We start from the raw sequence: 6,000 nt of genomic DNA on the forward strand, positions 1-6,000 counted from the left end.
CAGGCAGAGATTCCTAAACGGATGCTTTCTTGGCATTGGATGGGGAGTAACTAAAGCAGAGTGGTGCTAAAATTAATCTGGGAAACAATTAGCAAGAGGAAATCACCTTAATAACTAAAGGAAGCCTGATGTACAGCAGTGGGTCAACTATTGGCTTGAACCTAAATAATAAAGTGTAATCATTGTTGCCTTTTAAACCATTTTTTTCCCTTAGTAATACCAAACCTTTAACCAATCTTTAAAGAAGATTGGTTGAAAGTTTTAAAGATTCTAAATTTTGCTAATTCTTTACAAAAGATCTTAGCAGAAAGTCTGCATTTGGTCAAAAAGCACAGCTTACCAATTTCATGATTGCTCAATTTTTTTCTAAAGCAGCAAACAACTTTTAAAAATTGATCCTAAAAAGTAATTTAAATCTGATGTGAAATGACAGACTGATAATTTAGAACATATTCAGGAACGCAAAAATGGCGATTTCTTTAAGATGTTTCTAAAAAACCAAAGTCAAATTACAGCTCATGATTCTACAATGATGTTAAATCATTATAATATTTCACTCATCTGTTAAAAAGCAGGGCAGGATACTGGCTGCATAAATTGGTATGACCTCTTTGAAGGGCAATGTGGCAACATCTCATACTTTCCAGCAAGAAACTGCACTTCCAGTAATAAACCAAAAGTATATTTGAGGATGTATAATAACAATAAAAAAAAAAACTTACTAAGCTCTAAGTATTTTATGTGTCCATCCTCTTCGTGATAGTCTTAGAAGATAAATACTGGCCCATTTTACAAACCAGGAAAAGGAGAAAAGGAGAGGATGAGGAATGTGGCAAAGGTCACCAGCATTTAATGTGAGTGGAACTTGAACTTCAGAGCCCACAAGTCTAACTAAACACTATGTTGCCTTGCCAGCATGACTTTTAATAGCAAAGTATCAGAAATAACCTACCTAGTCCTTAATAAGTGACTTTTAGCAAATTAATACAATCATACAATAGAATTCCCATGCACTCTTAAACAATGATAAAAGAGAGCTCTCTCTATACATGTATACAAACATGCACTTGCATGAGCCAAAAATATCTATGGAGTGCAAACAAAACTGATGACACCGGTCACCTTTGGAACCTGTGTCCAGTGAGAAAGTGAGGACTACCCTTCTGTACTGTTGGACTTTTTTTCTTGTGTAACTTATGGCATACACAAACGTCATCTATTCAAAGTAAAAACAATTATTTTGGGAGTGCTTTGCCAGTAACTAGCATGTTAAGCTGCTTAATCTGTGTAGTTCACTTTCCCTAACTATAAAAAACTGGAAGGTGGAAATTCGGTGATAACTAACCTTAGAAAACATCAACATCGAACTCAGATAAGAATGGAACCATCTCTCTGGGGGTGCTTGGGGGAGTGTCTCAGGGACAGAAGGTATTTCCAACCCTGCACCCTAGAGCTCCCCTCCCTTTTGATACTAATGTTCTTTGAAGAAGAGTTTTACAATCGGACAGTCCTTGGTTCAAACTCAGCTCCCTCCACAGTTGTTTTGTAAGGGTTAAAAGTGAATTAACATCTGAGTCTTAGCCTTCTCATCTATAAAATGGGGATGTTTCCCGAACAGTATTATGAGAATTAAACAGAACATCATACCCAACACAATGCCACTATAGACACAAATAGTTACTTTGGAAAAAAAATCTCCCACAGAGCACATACCAGCTATCATGATCATGCCTAACAATTCTGACATCACAACATTTAAACAAAACCCACAAAATCTTTATTTCTGATATTAGAAATTTCCCTTTGTACCAAACCATAAAGATAAAACTTCTGAGAATCTTTATGTTCCAATAAATAGGAACTCACCAGGAAAAAAATGCTCATCCTTAAGAAAAGTTAATCCTAGATTGTACTAATGCATTGCCTCTATAAACACAAGAAAGGTAAAAGCTATGCTCTATCCATGTAATTCTGACTTGTATACAAAAAGGTATTATGTCCACTGAGTTATGCACTGCTGTCACCTCATCTACAAACTGGTAATAATTTAATCATTGGGTATGGCATACATCCTCATCAATGTCTTTTTAAAAGTAATTGATTAGTTGCTTCCAACATGAAACAAAGTAATTTAATGACTCTACAACTTAGGAAAGCTTCTCCAGCCTGTCTTCAACATTCCGCACAACCACACAGATCCCTGGCATTTACATTCGTTGGAAGAAAATGGGAATTTGTTTCTAGAATTCAATGATCATTCTAAACAATATATGGAGAGCAGATGTTAATTTTCGCTTGCAAAGGGAAGCCGATGAACAGTAGCCTTTACCAGAAACCCTTAAAAACTCAAGCGCGTTTTTGAACACTGAAAGCCTAACAAATCGTAAGGTGGCCAAACACTCCAGCGTTTCCCTCTTTCAAATTTGAAGAAGGCCGCTAAGTCTGGCAGCAGCACAGCTCGACAGTGTCACCCCACACTATCACAGCAGATCATTCTCAAAGCCTTTCTCAGCGAGGAAGGAGACACCAGGCATTTGTCAGAAACGCCCCCCCCCCCCCCGCACCAAATACAACACTCAATATCCTCAATCGCTAGGAAAGCCAGGGAGGAAACCAATTATGCTAATTTCCTAAGAATCAGAGGCAACTTCCCTTGATCGCGTTTTCTATGGGTCTAGCCAATATTTGATATCTCCAGCGTAACCATTTTCCATTAAAAAAAAAAAAAAAAAAACGGGGAAGGGGGAGCAGCACTGGTCCCTGGCGAGGGGCCCGCCCCGTCCTCCGGCCCCACCGTGGCCGCGATGGCAGGGCCCGCGTGTCTCCCACCCCCGCACCCACGCTCGGCGGACGGCTGCGACCCCTCGGAGCTGGCGTCGCGGGCGGCCAGCCCGCCGCCGCCGCCGCCGTCTCCCGCGTCTTCCCAGACAGCCATTTTCACCCGAAGAGTAGGCGGCCCGGTGCCCAGAGCGCGCTCGTTCAAACCTCCTCCTCGCCCTCCGGTGCCCAGAGCCGCGTCTCCCCGAGAGACCGACCGAGTAACTGCTTCTTTGGCCTTGGAAGAGACCTGAACCATTTGTTACCCAATAGACAATGATGCGGGCCCAGGCTGCGCGGGTCCCGGCCGAGGGTGGGCACCTGGGCAAGGGGCCTGGGCGGCGGCGCAGCAGTTCGGGAGCTCGGAGGGTGGCAGCACTGCCCCGACCCGGGGCGCAGGCAGTGCCGACGTCTCCCTCGCCCTCCCCCCCGCCCCTCCTCCGGAGTCCGGCTCCCCGACGGCAAGACGGCACGGAACGGGTGGGGGGAAGAGAGCCGGAGGAAAAGAAGGGGTCGGCCGACTATCTTACCTTGTTCTCCGCCGGGAGTTGGGCGGGCTGGGTGGCCTGGGGAGGGGAAAAGGGTCGGGGGAGGGGGCGGGGAAAGGGGGGGAGCCCTTGTGAGTTGTAGCTTCGGAGCTGCTCCCGCCGCCGCCACGGCCGCCGCCTCCTTCCCGATTCACTTAAACAAACAAGATGGCTGCCGTTACGCCGCGGCTCTTCCTGCCGCCCAAATCCTCGGTTCAAATCGGCAGGATGTTTACGGTCAAAATGGTACCTGTGCGCCTGCGCAGCCAGCCTAAGACCCAGAAGGAGCAACGCAGGCGCAGCGACCATTTCCTTTTCTTTGGAACCCGCCTCCTGGTTGAGCAGTCCCGAACTGAGCAAGCGCAAAGGTGATTCTCTTGCTAGAGGGTCTTCTAGCGTCGCGGAACTGGCAAGCGGCGCGCGCGCAGTGCTTGCCAAGGAAGCGCTGATTGGATGTAACTTTATTCTTGGGCTTGTTTTAAAGGGAAAAAAACCTGCCTTTGTGTAGTTTTGTGTGCCCCTTACATAAAAATTCATTTAAATGGTTCTGTAGCAACAAATGTAACATAAATCCCTTAAATAAGTTCTCTAAAATGTAGGGGTTCATTCATTCAGTCAACCTATATTTATAGACGGTCTTCTCTGAACCACATACTAAGATAGCTAGGGTCTGGGATATAATGACGATGTAGTGAGATAGTATCTGCCTATGTGCTATTACCCAAAGTACTTAATTTGATACAATGATCCAGCCCCTGTCTCCTGCCCCTCTTGCCCCTCTCTTCCTCACTGTGCTCCAGTCATCAAACCAAGAGAGCTCAAGAGTTTTGCACTCACTGTCCTCTGTGCTTAGAATAGTCTTGCATTTCCATCCCGTCTCCTTTTGTCTAATTCTTAATCTTACACTCTTAGCTCAAAAGTCACTTCCACAAGAGAGTCTTCCCTGATCCTCTGTATTATTGATATTTAGGATAACACTACTAATGTAAAAAAAAAAAAAAGGTCCCCATCCCGCCCCAAACTTAAGGGCTTTACAAAACGGCCCTGCCAATTTCTGCCTTTATGACCATGAGTAACAGCCTCTCTGTGCTTTCGGTTTCTCACCTGAGGATTGTTGTGAGGATTCATGAATACGTGTAGAAGCATTTGGAATGGTGCATGGCATGTTACAAGTAATCTAAGTCATTTTTATTACTATCTTCATTGTCATTATCACAATTGTTCTCCCCTATAAATTTTGTTTTTTCCCTAAAGAATGGCACCCCGAGCTAGACAAAATGCTCCTAGCCAGAGTAGAGGATAAGATTACCATCGTTTGATGTGGACACCTAGCAGTTTTAATCCAGCCCAGGTGTATGCTAGTTTTTCAACTGCCCTGGACCCTTCGAGGGTTTTAACACTATACAACACAGCTCACTTTTAACCTTCCTATGTTGTAGCAACAGGTGGATAAGAAAGTGGGCAGCCTTGTGCTCCACTTATTCTGTGTCACCTGATTTTTGCTTGGGGCAGGGTTTAACTCACAGGCTGGAGTCCATTAGCCAAGTGGTCATGGCAGCTGGAACTCAAAGCTTCATCAAGTGACTATCCTATTTTAATTGGGCAATTTTTTGTTTGTTTATTTGTTCTTTTCTTTTCTTTTCTTTTTTTTTTTTTTTTTTTTTTTTTTTTGCGGTACGCGGGCCTCTCACTGTTGTGGCCTCTCCCGTTGCAGAGCACAGGCTCCGGACGCGCAGGCTCAGCGGCCATGGCTCACGGGCCCAGCCGCTCAGCGGCATGTGGGATCTTCCCGGACCGGGGCACCAACCCGTGTCCCCTGCATCGGCAGGCGAACTCTCAACCACTGTGCCACCAGGGAAGCCCCCTTTGTTTTTTTAATGGGGACTTTAAGAGGCTGTCATTAAGGATAGTTGTTGAAATCCCAAGCTAAGTAGGGAAGGGGTGCAAGCACTTTTATTATTTTCATTGTGATTTCCCTCAACCAATAGAGATTAAATGTTTAAAACATTTAAATCCTTCCTGCTGGTGTGGCTTTTCATAAACTCAACTCTGGCAATTGTGTCATCATCTCCAAAAAACAAAAACAAAAACAAAACCCACCCCCCAAAAACAAAGAAACAAAAACCCAACCAACCAAACAAACAAAAACACAGACTCACTCATTAACAAACTCTTTACAACAGAAAAATTCAATTTCTGCCAGTGAACGATTTAATTCAACACTTCGAAATAATTTAAGCGTATCAGCTACAAAGTGATCTAAAACTAATCGCCTGGGAAGAGTCTTGAGTCAGGTTAAGGATTACATGGATAAGACTACATTGCATGGTGAATCCTTCTTCATTGTTAATATTAAATTTCAGTTTAAATCTGTCTCTATTTCAAAATATGGTCAGATGAATATGCATTGCCACTTCCTGTCTTTCTTATATTACATTAGTTTTTAGAGTTTTTGTCAGTGGGACCACATACATTTCCTCTTAATTTGAATAAAAACAATTCTGTTTTACTAATTTCTAATAACAAATCTAACATTTAAATCAACAGCTTACTTTTTTATCTAAGACTTTTTTCCCTCTATCTTTGAAGGATGGTTATGAATATGGGCTTTGGGTTCAAATCCATCTCTTCTACTTCCCAGCTGTTTTACCATATG

The sequence above is a fragment of the Phocoena phocoena genome, chromosome 17, assembly GCF_963924675.1.
Source record: "Phocoena phocoena chromosome 17, mPhoPho1.1, whole genome shotgun sequence".
NCBI classification, from domain to species: Eukaryota; Metazoa; Chordata; class Mammalia; order Artiodactyla; family Phocoenidae; genus Phocoena; species Phocoena phocoena.